A 15144-nucleotide genomic window follows, 5' to 3' on the forward strand; every position below is an offset into this window, starting at 1 on the left:
CTCTTGCAAGACTAATAGCACTTTGGTTGTCACACCGCAAGGGTGTGCTAGAAAGAGGAGAGTGACCAATATCAACTAGAATTTGTTGAAGCCAAATCAACTTACGAGCTGCAAGTGATGCCGCAACATATTCTGACTCAGTCGTAGAAACTGCAACACAACGTTGTTTCTTGCTAGTCCAAGAAACAAGACAACCATTTATAAAGAAGCAATTTCCACTAGTAGATCGCATAAATGTGAGCTTGCCCAGTCTACATTTGTGTAACCCAAAAGAGAAAGAGATTGCATAGCATTCGATGTGACTTGTCGTCGATAGACTAAACCAAAATCTGTAGTTCCTTTCAAGTATTTCAATACACGCTTTGCAGCAAACCAACGCTTAAGAGAAGGACATGCAAGATGTTGTCCAAGATAGTTAGCAGCAAACAGAATATCAGGACGAGTGTTCATGTCAACAAACTGAAGACATCCAATCAAGTTAGCATAAGGTTGATTTGTGACAAGTTGACCACCATTGTCAGAAGTGTTCTTCGTAGAGCTCGCAAGACAAGGTGTGTTGGCTGAATGTGCAGATTCCATACCAAATTTTTGAATAGTATCTGCAATAAACTTTGATTGTCGAAGGAATAAAATACCTTTTGTACGGTTCCGTTGGATTTGAATGCGAAGACACGAGTGAATCTCTCCAAGATCCACCATATCAAATGCAGAAGACAATAACTTTTTCACTAGCTGAAGAAATCCCAAATGATTGGAAACAAGGATGGTATCATCCACATAAAGAGCAAGAATCACAAAACTGCTACCTTGGCGTTTTATGTATAAGTTGGGGTCTGAAGAGCAAGAGATGAATCCTTTAGAGGTGAGAAAAAGATCAAATTTTTTATACCAGGCTCGCGAAGCTTGTTTGAGACCATATAGTGCCTTATGGAGTTGAGCAACAAGGTCTTCTTTACCTGGAATAACAAACCCTTTTGGTTGTTCCATATAAATTTCCTCTTCCAAGTCACCATTAAGAAAAGCAGTTCGCATCTCCATTTGATGAGCTTCTAAATCAAATTGAACAGCAAATGCCAATAAAACTCGAACACTTGTAATGCGAACAACTGGTGAAAAAGTCTCTTGATAATAAACACCAGCTACTTGAGAGTAACCTTTTGCAACTAAACGCGACTTGAACTTGTCAAAAGAACCATCTGCTTTTACTTTTGTCTTATACACCCACTTACATTTAATAGTTGTACGACCAGGAGGTAATTCAGTTAGTATCCATGTACCTATAGAGATAAGAGAATCGTACTCTACTTCCATAGCCTCTTGCCATTGTGGTGAAGAGACAGCTTCACCATAAGTAACGGGATCTTCAGAAGTAGAAAAAGCATTATCAGCAATATCGTCATCATAAACATGCCATGAGCCATGTTCAAAATCAATAGGCAGATCAACAAAAATATCAATATCATCATTGGCAACATTCGGAATGGATGGTTGTGAAGAGGAAAGTTGCTCTATAGGAAGAGTTTCATCTTCTGAAAGAAATGGAAAAGCCTGAAGCAATGATTTAGTATCATCAGAATCATCCATGGACCATGAGCCTCCCATAAGCTGTTCGTTAAAAGTAGCATCACGATTCACAATTACTTTCTTGGAGGAAGGGTCATAGAATTTGTAGCCTTTGGAAGTGTCAGAATATCCAATAAAAATAACTTTAAGACCAGGAGCATCAAGCTTTGTTCGTGTTTCTTTGGGAACATGAATATAAGCAATACATCCAAAGGTTCGAAAATGAGATACAGAAGGAATGTCACTTGTCCATGCTATGATGGGTATCTTACCAGAGGGTGCAGTAGTAGGAAGATGATTCTAAATAAATACTGCTGTCTGTTACCATATACGTGTGGTAGTGATGTGTGTGAACACACTAGGACCGCCGGGGCATTTTTTCCCTCTTTAGGAGGTTTTTTCCCCCGTGCATTGTATATACGCCCATCACTCTAGGGCTATCTATCTTTCTATTGCACACTAAGTAACATACTCTCTATTGTGTGCCTTGAGCTTCCTTCATCTTCTCCAAGCTGTGTGTGTTTCTCTGCAACCCTAATTCCAACAATTGGTATCAGAGCAGGTCACGTCCTCCCGGGCTTAGTCGCCAGCTGCTCCAGCACACGTCTGCTCACTTTCTCCGATTTCAGTGAGCTTTGGCGAGCGTTCGCAGGTCGACAAATATTTTGGGAAAGCTCAAAGAGCTTGGTCTGCTCAGAATTTTGATTTGGGCTCATTTCGGCCTCCGTTTCCACTACGGGCAGTACTGCACAGGCTATTTCGTCATTTTGTGCAGATTTTCTGTCAGTACCGTTTTCTGCATAACAGGTGCCTTAAAGTCTTCTACGGTTTGTGCTATATAGCACAAGCTGTTCCCGCTCCATTTCTCCTGTTTTCGGGCAGTTTTCACATCAGGTGCAACATTTACCATGGCTGACAACAACAACACAGATGTGTTCAAGATGTTTGCTGCTGAGGACAGGTTGGATGGGGACAACTACCCTATGTGGGCTTATATGATGCAACATGTTCTTGTGTCAAAAGGTGTCTGGAACATTGTGCAGGGCATTGATGTACGTCCTGGTTCTGAAGATGTAGGCGATGTTGAGGATGTTGCAGGTCTTGCTGCAAGGATTGCAGCTGTTAGAGTTGTTTTGCCTACGACAGAACAAGCTCGTTGGGATGTTAAGGATGCGCAGGCTCATGCATTGATTGCGTTGTCTGTGAAGCGCACCATTATTCCTCACATCCGTTCAGCAAAATCTGCAAAACAGGCTTGGGATATTCTAGCAGGTCTTTATGCAAGCCGCAATGAGGCTAAAATTGCTTTGCTGCGTAAAGAGCTAGAGTCGAAGATTATGCATGAGGAAGATGATATGGACACTTTCCTTGCTAGTGTCAAGGATATCAATGAGCAACTCATTTCTGCAGGTGAAGTCATTTCGGACAGTTCCCTTGTGCAGACTGTTCTTGATGCCTTACCAGATTCCTACCAGACTTTTGCTAGTACTTGGAGACTGATGACCCAAGGAAATCCTGAAGTTGTCAAGTTTGATGCATTATGCACATTGCTGTTGCAAGAGTCACTTTCTAGAAAAAACAGGACTAGGCAGCGTGCAGTTGAACAGGCTTTTATTGCTTCTCAAAGAAAGGGTGGTAACAGTAATGCAGCCACTTCTTATGGTTCTGCTGCGAGTGGCAAAATTTCTGTTCCTAATGCTTCTGCTGGCAGCACTTCGTCTGGCAATTCTGGTGATAAGGGCAAAAAGAAGATGCGTTGCCATTATTGTAAAGCCAATGATCACTTGATCAAGTCGTGTCCTAAGTTGAAGGCCAAAGAGGCTAAGAAGAAAGAGGGTGGTTCCACTGCAAATGCTGGTTCCACTACAAATGCAGCCATTGTTGAGTCTTCTGTGAAAGGAGATTGTGATGCTGATGTTGATGCAGAATGGGTTTTTAGCGCAGAATGCACTTACAATCCTGCTGTCCATGATGCATGCTTGTCAGTTGCTGCAGATTCACATGTGTGGTATTTTGACAGTGGTGCTACAAAGCACATTACCTCACATCGTGAATTGTTTACCTCTCTCGAGTCTGTCCCTCATGGGAATTCAGTCACTTGTGCCAACAACGCCTCTTATCCAGTTCAGGGAGTTGGAAAGATTGTGCTCACTGCTGCTAATGGCAGTTCCTTCACACTTGTTGATGCACTTTATGTACCTGGGATCAAGAAGAATCTCTTGTCTGTATCCGCACTTGCTAGACTTGGACTTGTAGTCAAATTTGTGGATGACAGATGTACAGTTCATGATCTCAGTTTTGGTGATGAAATTGTTGCATCTGGGCTTTTGTGCCGTGGGCTGTATAAGCTCACTTTGTATGACAAGTGTGGACAAAATTTTGCAAATGCTGTTGCAGATTCAAGGGCTATTTCAGATGCAAAACTTTGGCATGCACGTTTTGGTCATCTGAATTTTGCCAGTTTGCTGCGTTTGCAGAAATCTGATATGGTTGCTTCTTTGCCGCCTCTTGAAGCACCTGTCAAACATGTTTGTGAAGGCTGTATTCTGGGTAAAATGCACCATTCTAAGTTTCCAAAGGATGGTTCAGTTAGGGCCACATGCAGGTTGCAGCTTGTGCATAGTGATGTTTGTGGGCCCATGCAAACTCCGTCCTTGGGCAATTACCTGTACTTCGTGACTTTCATTGATGATTACTCCAGGAATGCATGGGTATTTCCGCTTAAAGCGAAGTCCGAAGTTTTTATGTGCTTCAAACAATTTTTGGCTATGGCTGAAAATGTCTCAAAATGTACTATGGGCACCCTCCGTTTCGATCGAGGGGGAGAGTATATGTCTCATGAATTTAATGCATTTCTGGCTAGTCGTGGGATAAAACACCAATGTACAGTGCCTTATACACCTCAGCAAAATGGTGTTGCTGAGAGGAAAAACAAGTCACTAACGGAAATGGCACGATGTATGGTCAAAAGTCAAGCTTTGCCGCATTCTTTTTGGCTTGAGGCCATCATGTGTGCCACTTATGTACTTAACAGGTGTCCTACGAAAGCTTTGCAGTCTATTACTCCATATGAAGCATGGCATGATAGAAAGCCTTCTATTGAGCACATGCGTGTTTTTGGCTGTTTGGCATATGCTTTGGTGCCACAAGTGCAGCGCAGAAAATTGGATGATAAGGCTGTCAAATGTATTTTTGTTGGTTATAGTGCTGAAAGCAAAGGTTACAGGTTGTATCATCCGCAAACAAAACGTATTCTGGTTTCACGGGATGTAGTGTTTGTGGAAGATTCTGTTCAGCCCTTGCTGTCATGTACTAGAGACAGTAATGTAAGCTCACAGGACATTTATGACACTTTGTTGCCTCTTTTCAGTAGTGGAAATACGAATGTAAGTTCCAATGAGGCAAATGTACAGCCTATGGGGGTTTTTGAAAATGTTTTAGAACAGCCTATTACTGATGCAGATGTACATGATGTACTTGATGAGGAAAGGGCTGAAAATGAGCAGGCTAGAGGTATGCCAAAATGGTTGGTGCACACTTTGCGTGATAGTAAATTGGATGCACCTTTATCTAGTCGTACTCGTTCACGCTCTCGCCATGCATCAGATTGTTATGCTTTGGCTGTGTCTAGTTTACATGATGTTGAGGAGCCTCTGTCTTTTGATGAAGCATAGAATTCAGAAAATTGGATTGCTGCCATGAAATCAGAATATGATGCACTTATAGAGAATGACACATGGACTTTATGTGATTTGCCTCCTGGCAAAAAGGCCATTGGTACGAAGTGGGTTTACAAGTTGAAACGCAAGCCGGATGGTGAGATTGATCGCCATAAGGCTTGACGTGTTGCAAAGGGTTATGCACAACAAAAAGGCATAGATTATGAAGAGACTTTTGCTCCCACTTGTCGTATGACTACTGTGCGTTTTCTATGTGCATTGGCAGCTCATTTTGGTTGGGATGTACATCAATCAGACATTGTTACTGCTTTCTTGAATGGTGACATATTTGAGGAAGTTTATGTAATGCAGCCTCGCGGTTTTGTCATAAAAGGACAAGAGGACAAAGTGTGCAAATGTAAGAAGGCTTTGTATGGGTTGAAGCAATCTCCTCGTGCTTGGTATGAGAAAGCTGACACTCATTTGGTTAAACGAGGCTTTCGTAACAGTCCAACAGAAAGCACATTGTATGTAAAGCGTGAGGATGATGTATTTCTCATTGTGGTTCTTTATGTTGATGATTTGTTGATCACTGGACCAAATGAGAGACATATTGCTGAATTTAAGGCTGATTTGAATGCTACTTTCAAGATGAAAGATTTGGGGCTGTTGCATCATTACTTGGGTATACAGTTTAAGCAGTGTGATGGTGGTATTGCCTTGTGTCAGAAAAGTTACATAGAGACATTGCTATGTAAGTTTGGACTTGAGGATTGCAAACCTATTGCCACTCCCATGGAAACAGGTTTGAAGTTGAGTCTACATGATGCTGGCGATCCTGCTGATGTCACTCTTTACCAAACTGCTGTTTGTAGTCTCGCAGGTCAGCAGATTTATGCATAGCCGAGGGTCTAAGCATTGGCAGGCTCTCAAGAGGATTTTCCGCTACCTTAGTGGCACTTTACATCTTGGCTTGTTTTATCCCAAGGGGGGATCATTGCCGCCAGACTTACATGCTTTTTCGGACTCAGATTGGGCTGGTTGTTTTGACACGCGAGTGTCCACAAGTGGTTTTTGTTTCATGCTTGGCAGTTCATGTATATCATGGTTGAGCAAGAAGCAACCTACTGTGGCCACTTCGAGTTGTGAGGCTGAGTACAGGGCAGTCTTCACAGCTACGGTTGAGTGTGTATGGCTCAGACGCCTTATGGCTGACTTGGGTGTTGGACAGGACACTGCCAACACTATCTACACTGACAGTCAGAGCGCATTGGCAGTTGCGAGGAACCCAGTTTTTCATGCTCGCACAAAGCACATTGAGGTGCATTACCACTATGTCAGGGAGAGGCTCTCAGCAGGAGAGATCAGCTTGGCTTATGTGCCAACACAGGACAACCTTGCAGATCTTTTCACAAAGGCATTGTCTCGTGAGAATCTTGAAGCTTTCCGCAAAGCTTTGGGCTTACTCCCCTTTGTGGACTGATCCTGTCCTCAGGGCATGGCACTTCCCTTTACTCATGTGCCAGCTCTCGTTCACCGCATCACTCCAGGGGGGATTTGTTACCATATACGTGTGGTAGTGATGTGTGTGAACACACTAGGACCGCCGGGGCATTTTTTCCCTCTTTAGGAGGTTTTTTCCCCCGTGCATTGTATATACGCCCATCACTCTAGGGCTATCTATCTTTCCATTGCACACTAAGTAACATACTCTCTATTGTGTGCCTTGAGCTTCCTTCGTCTTCTCCAAGCTGTGTGTGTTTCTCTGCAACCCTAATTCCAACACTGTCAAAGTAGCTTCAACCCAGAAAACACGAGATAAGCCAGAATGAATCAGCATACATCTTACAGCATTGAGAATAGTGCGATTCTTTCGTTCAGCAACGTCGTTCTGTTGAGGCGAATATGGAATAGTGTGTTCATGATGAATTCCATTGTCAGCACAGTAACTCACAAACTCTCGAGAAACATATTCGCCTCCATTGTCACTACGAAGCTTCTTAAGGCAACGACCAGTTTGAAGTTCCGCAGCCTTGTGGAATTGTTTGAAAATAGATAAAGCTTCATATTTTTGTCTAAGTAGAAATACAGTCATATACCTTGAGAAATCATCAATGAAAGCAATGAAGTAGCGATATTGTGATCTCGAAGAAGGTAGAAGTCCACATATATCAGTATGAACAAGATCCAATATGTCATGAGAATGAGTTGTATTTAAAAGAGGAAAGGGTTTACGATTGTGTTTCCCAAGAGCAAAAAATTCACAAATTCCCATATGGGGATGGGCTTTAAGATCCATGCCATGAACAAGATCACGACGTTGAAGATCAAGGAGTTTTGAGAAATCATCATGAACAAAACGGTGATGCCATACTTTGCAATCATGATCACCTGGAGCAGTGACAACATTTGCTACAGCATCGTTGAGAGATAGTTCAAACAAATTACCGTTTCGAGGAGCAGTGGCTACAGTCTATCCATCTTTCTCAATTCGGCATTTCGTATGATCAAATCCAACAAATTGACCAAGATCAACAAGTCTAGCAACTGAAAGAAGATTACATTGAAGATATCGTACATGTAATACTCCTCGCAAAATTTGAGTGGAAGAAGATAAGGTACCAAGATATAAGTCTCTAATATCCTTTACTTGACAAGTAGTATCATCAGCAAGATAAACAACACGTTGAACTGGTAGTGGATGACAATTATGGAGCCACTAAGACTGATATGTCATATTTCCTGTAGCACCAGAATCGACAATAAAAAGTGATCCATCACGTACATGAAGTATTCTGTCTGGAGCAACTGAACATAGGACGCATCTCGTTTCTGGTACAATGTTGTTTCGATGTTCAATAGTATATGCTCTATTACGATCTGTGTCGAATCGCCGCTTATAGCACATATGAGTGGGATTATCAGATCGTCCACAATATTCACAAGCAAAATAAGAAGAGTCTCTAGATAAACGTGGTGGTTTCGTGGTAATATTGTGTTCTTCATCATACTGACGTGCCCAACAATCATCTTCAGTATGGCCATTTCTGTTGCAGTAAGAACATTGCTTATTAGGAAATTTGAGACGAGAGAAAATATTACCGCGACGGCCACCTCTGCGGTTTCCTCGTTGAAATGGACGCCTTCGAGCATAAAAAGCATGTTCCATATGGTGTGACTCGGTCTCCTCTTGTGAAATCATAGCTGTATCGTGACTAGCATTACGACGTTCTTGACGTTGAGAGTATTCAATTAAAGACATGCAGGCTTGGTCGAAATCAAGACCATCTTTATTAGAGAGAATAGTAACGATGTTATCATAAGAAGAGTCCTTCACCGTATCAAGGAGAAGTGTAATCAGTTGCTTTTGTGGAACAGGATCACCGACAGCAGCAAGTTTATTAATAATAGATTTGAAAGATTCAATATGTCCCGTCATGGCAGTACCAACTTCATATGGTAACTTGTTAAGAAACCCTCTCAAATAAAGTATTTCTGTAACAGATTTCTTCTGAAAGATTGCAATAAGGTACTTCCATACGTCGTGGGAAGTAGGTAGTTCATACATATCAAGCAAAAGGGAATCAATAAGAGCATAAAGAATATACCGACGAGCTGCTTTATCACGTCGTTGCCAATCCATATAGGCAACATTCCAATCTTCAAATATAGGTCCTTTAGTGATAAGCATGTTATCATTATCCGTATCAACAGGCTGAGGCGGACAAACACGATTTCCAAGAATTCCATCGGAGAGTTCATCGCCTTCAAGAATTAACAACATATTTGCTTTCCAGCCTAGAAATCCTTGCCCTTGGAAAGGAGGAACAGAACGCTGGCCAGAAGGAAAGCCGTTGACGAGAATATTCATAGCCATATCTGGTTGCGAGAAGACGTATAAGATAAGATCACAGAATCTGCACACCATATATGGTGAAAGTCACAATTGAGAATGAGAGAAATATGAGGACTGCGTTCTATCAACGATAAACGCAAGAAGGATGCTCAAGGAACGTCCAAAGATGTGAGAGACGTCACCCAAAAAAGGCAGGGTAAAGGAGACGTTAATAATAAAAGAGTCCTCAAAATAGAGTGGCGTGAGACGCAAGATTGACGGCCACAATACGAATAGCAAAAAGCTAAATCATCTCGAAAAATTTAACGCCAAAATAATAAAAACGATCGCGGACGCTACACGAAGAAGTAGGACAAAGAACTGCATCAACCTCAATTGCAGAAAAAACAGCATAACTTTCTGCTGCGAACACTACAAGAGGTTGTGTGCTCTTGTGACGCTGTTAGTGACGGAAATACACTGGGGTTTTATAACCCCCGGCGTCGCTAAAACCGTCGCTAAGAGCGTCGCTACGAGAGCGTCGCTATATGCGTTGCTATAGGCGTCACTATAAACGTCGCTATATAGCGACGCATATAGCGACGCTCATAGCGACGGTTATAGCGACGTTTACACAGAAGACTATAGCGACGCTCATAGCGACGCTACAGAGCCATAAATAGCGACGCTTATAGCGACGCTCGAGAGAATTTTTTTTTGGTGAATGCCCTGCCACCCATCAACCATATTGTACTTGATTCACTTTTAAAAAAAAGTGAAAGGGTAGATAATAGACCCAAAATAGTCACCCACAAGACACATTGTTTGCAAAATTGACAATTGTACACATCATAGGCAAAATGAATTGATTGGCAAATGTAATAATGACAATTGTACAACATCATAGGCATAAAAAATTGATTGGCAAAAGGAACTGCGGTGACAAATGTAATAATATACATGGTTCAAAAAGACGTATAAAATCCGTCTCATGATACATAAGCTATGAGAAACCCTAAACTAATGCTATCTAGCTACGGCTAAACTGACGTCGTTGTCAGGAGTTTTTTTGAGCAAGGGATTACGCATATGTACATACACATGCATGGTGCATCGAATAAAGGATTACCCAATTTCCATAGCCAGGTGGTTACGTGGGGCCCACATGTGTACAGGTAGGACAACATGTACATAGTGTAGCGATTTTCACTATTATCAATACTAGTGTGTTTTTTCTACAATAATGAGAAGTTGGTAGCGCGTCAAACTTCTAGAGGAAGCTATCCGCGGGCCGACGACATGATGTAAGCAGGTGCGTTAGATGGCATCTATTGGCGTCAGGAGGGCGAACAAGGTCAATATTTGCACGCAGATGAGGACGGACACAACGTGGGTGTTTTCTTGTGAAAGTTACGCAGAAAGGTCATCATTAGGACCACTTTTTGGGGCCACTTCATGTGGTGGCGAGATGCATTATTAGAAAAAGCTGAGTGCCAGGTGTGCGGATGATGCAAAAAGGTGACAACTATGCACTGCGAGGTCAGTTTTTGGCCTGTTCGGGGTCCATTTGAGGTCATCTAAAAGGCCAAGGGTGCCCAACTAATAAAGCTAAGTGTGGGAACTGAAAAAACAGAGAGAAGACCAGAAAAAACATGGAGAAGAGAGGAGGAACAGCCGCAGGTGTGTTTTTTGGGTTTTTGGAGCCTGTTTTGGCCGTAAACTGCTCATCCGAGGTCGGATTTGAGCACTTTGACATTGTAGACTGGGGTTTTGGGCCATTCCGGACACGATGGCACTGTCCATTTTGCCAAATTCCTCACTCTTTTCCTGCTGTTTTTCTGTGTAAGTTTCTCCTATGAGCGAAGTTTCTGCTCCAGTTTGTGATTGTATCTGGCTTCTTTTACCCATATTGTGTGAGCTATTTGCCCCATTGGTGTTGGCCCAAGCTCAATTGTATCTAAACATCAGAAATTCTCCTCTTTTGAGCTGAGTTTTTTGGGTGTGTATGTGTGTGTGTGTGTGTCTGTGTGGAGTGGGCAAGTGGATAGTCTCTCTCCTCTCACTCCAAAGGTGTGTTCCCTGTCTAGGCCAGGTGTGTTGTCTAAGCCGAGTGGTGCCCCATAGTGTGTGTGTGTGTATCTTCCCAAGAGTGTGTGTTGGGTTGTTATAGAGGCGCTGTGTGTGTTTTCATCCCGCTCACATTCTTTTGGTGCCCCCACGGAGGATCTTCTTCGAGTACCTTCTGCTTCGAGCTTCAAGCTTCGAGATTCGGGATTACAGGTTACAAATTACAGGTTACAGGTTACAGGTTACAGGGACAGGGACAGGTACAGGTACAGGTGATTCACAGAGGTACAGGTGATTCACACAGGTACAGGTAGTTGGAGTACAGTGATATACTAGCAGTGATGTCACTTGCAGTTGTTGTGGGAATGCATCACTTGGTGCCTATTTGAGCGCATTGTCTGCTGGATTGTACGTTACTTGTGGAAACTGCCATTGTACGCATTTGTGGAGCCATACTTGGTTGTATTTGGCAGTCCCGGCCATTTCTGAGACTTGGTCTGGAAGATAGTCATTTCTGAGACCTGACTATATGCGATTTGCATTAGCCTTCGTGTGAGGGTCGATAGTGTGAGGTTTTTATTGAGCTGGAGGATTCTCAAATGTGGAGATCCTTTCGGTGATATAGGTAGCTGGAGCACCCTTTTTGTGACCTCGCCATAGGCTATGTACTAGTGATTCCTACTTGATGCTCGGGTTCTATTGTTGACAGTTTATGCATACATAGACAGTCTATATTTTGGGTTCCTACTGCTCTACTTCTGGGGAAACTCTGTCGAAATTTTCCCAAGTTATGATGGCTGGTTTTTTGGTATTTTGAGCCATTTATGCTGTTATGCTGCTGAAATTTTGGCAAAACCAGAGGTTGAGTCAGGTGTGCCTTCTTGGGAGCTTCATGGTTGGCTTTAATGGATGATCAAAATGGCCCTCAGTTCACTCCTTTTCATTTAACTCAAAGAATTCAGATTAATGTTCATGTGTCCAGGAAGATCTTTTTCCAGCAGCGCATAGTCTTTATGTTTGGGCCAAGAAGATTGAGAGAGATCCTGGAATGTCCTTTGCCTGTTGTCATTTCGATGATCAACTATGAAAACTCATTTGATGTACATGTGTTTGTCCTTATCTAAATTTGAGCTCCATTGAAGTTTTTGGGGATTGGGTAGTCAAAAGTTTTGGGTTCTTGCACGTGTGTTCAAAGGGGTTCTCAAAGCATTGTAACTTGGGTAGCCATGGCTTTCTCTTATCCGGAGTTTCATGGAAGAAGTGATGAAGATGTGGAAGACTTTTTGGAAAAGATGGAGGTTGCCTACATTAGCAACCAGATTCATGACCCTACGCAAATGTTACGCCTTCTCCAAATTTTTTTGAAGAGTGATGCACGAGTTTGGTCCAAGGCATTTGAAGAGGAGTTGCGTGCAACAGATCCACCTATAAGATTGAGTTGGGACAATCTAAGACATGGATTGGAAGTGGAGTTTGTGAAGATAGAAGATCCTGAAAAAGTGTGGCAAGAAGTACAAGGTTTGGTGCAGAAGGAAGGTGAGCCAGTAGATGCGTACATACGTAAGTTTTCATTGGCATGGGAGCGAATGTGCAAGGCTTTAGCACCACAGGTACCCCCGCCTGACATGATGAAGAAGGACAGGTTCTTAGCTGGTCTTTGGGAGAATATACGTTGGAGAGTGGAGCTAAAGAAGCCTAGGACATATGAAGATGCACTAGAGGTAGCAAGGAACAAAGAGTGGAAGCTGAGGAAAATGAGCCAGTTAGGGGTGGAGTCTTTGCCAATGAGGTCTGAATTTCAGCCTATAGAGTCTTTACAAGGGCGCATGTCAGGGGTTCATCATGAACCATTAGTTCCTGTTACTACTCAGGTTATGCCAGCAGTGGTCACTACAGCAGTGCAAGATGATGGGCTAAGGCAAGACATGAGGCAAACGGTAGATTTGATGAAGAATCTCAGCCTAAACATGCTAGGTCAAGTGGGAAATAATCGAGGTCGAGGGAGGTTTGCAAATCAGCCAGGAGGTGAAGAAAGGCCTAGGAATGGTGTTGGACAAAGCAATGGTAGGTTTTGGAGGCAGACGCCCACATGTTATAATTGTGGAGAGTTGGGTCACATCAGCCCGCAATGTGATAAGCCACCAAGGATGGGGGGAGACATGTATCCATTTCCAAGATAGGTGCTAACTAGGTCAAATGATTATGGCATCGAAATTAAGGGAGACGAAGGAACCAGTGGACTGACCCAGGAGGAAAAAGGGAAGACAAAAGTGCTAAGTGTAGTCACCTTGGAGAAGGCATCAAAGCTAGAGGATACATTAGTGATGCCTATTGGGAAGAGGACCACAGAGGATAAGGAAGGAGGAAGTGCCCCAGGTCCTAGTAAGAAGAAAGGAAAGAGCCATGAAGGCGAGGATGTCAAGGCCAAGAGGAAAAGGAGAGCTCGTCGAAAGTTTCATGTTTCAGATTTTCCACTAGGGGATGGGCAATTAAGCTATGACTTGAAGGAGGATCTGACGAGCAGGAAGGCAGATGTTACTTTTGGGCAGCTTATAGAGATGGTGCCTAAGCTAAAGCGACAGTGGAAGAGGATGGTTAACCCAATGGAGAAAGAGCCAGAGAGAGGTTCAGTGAAGGTGTTGGCAATGGACGAGCTACTAGACATTTGTCCAATAGTAGATGTGTGGCATAAAAGGAAAAATTTGGGACAAGGTTATGTGGATGGCGGAGCCCAAATATGCGTCATAACACACTCATGCGTTGAGAAGATGGGTCTCACAGTGGCTGGGGTGTCAGGTTTTCGGATCAGATTGGCAAACCATCAAAAAGTAAAATGCTTGGGTGTTGTAAAGAGCTTAGAAGTGGAGGCATATTATGCAAAGGCAATGGTTGATTTTCATGTGATGCCAGCAGGGTTGGGAGCATATCCTATTATACTGGGCAGACCATGGTTACGTGCAGTGGGAGCTGTTCAAGATTGGCGACATGGTACGATTAGCCTCTATGGAAAGACAGGTACCAAGAAGCTTTATAATATGGACACAAGGAAACGATTAGAGGAGCTTTATGAAGATGAGGATGAGTCTAGTGATGAAGACTCTTCCACGGTGACAGATGAGGACAGTGATAGCACTACCAGCAGTGATGAGGATGCTGATGTTGCATTTCTTTTGATGGATAAAGAAATCCAGGAGATTGGTTTAGTTGCATTTGCAAATGAGGTTGAAGATGAAAGTGAAGGGCCTTATGAAGTGATTGAAGGGCTGATGCAAACCAAGGTTGAGTTGTCAAAGAAGCAGGAATTAATGACACAAATGATTAGTGGAGACCTCTCAGCTATGGAGAAGGATATATATTTGCACATGCTGGCTAGTTTTCCTGATTTGTTCATTACTTCATATGAAGAGATCAGAGGGTTCAAGGGAGAAGAGATGCATATAGAGCTGAAAGAAGGTGCTAAGCCAGTGCGTCAAAGGCTAAGAAGGATGGGTCAAGAGCAAATGGAAGCCTTGCGGGTAGAGGTGGACAAGTTACTGAAGGTAGGGTTCATAGTTCCAGTGGAGACCACAGAATGGGTGAGTCCAGTTGTAGTCAGTCCAAAGAATGATGGGAAGTGGAGAATTTGTGTGGATTTTAAACCCTTAAACGCAGCCACTAAGAAGAACCCATATCCTCTTCCATTCATCGATCAGATCTTGGATTCAGTGGCAGGTTATGAGAGGTACAGTGTGTGTGATGGTTTTTCAGGCTATTTTCAATTGAAGATTGCTCTTAAAGACCGCACAAAGACAACTTTTATTACGCCATGGGGCTGCTATTGCTACACAGTGTTGCCGTTTGGGTTGTCAAATGGACCATCTTTCTATCAAGAAAGAGCAAATTGGGTGCTGGAACCATTCATTGGTAGTTGTGTTAAGGCTTTTATGGACGACTTCTGTGTCTATAGCAGTAGGGCTGAGCATCATGAGAAGTTGCAGATGGTATTGGCTCGATATGATGAATGTGGAGGACAACTAAATC

Source organism: Adiantum capillus-veneris, chromosome 15 (genome assembly GCF_014529385.1).
Source record: "Adiantum capillus-veneris isolate H3 chromosome 15, ASM1452938v2, whole genome shotgun sequence".
Lineage (NCBI taxonomy): Eukaryota > Viridiplantae > Streptophyta > Polypodiopsida > Polypodiales > Pteridaceae > Adiantum > Adiantum capillus-veneris.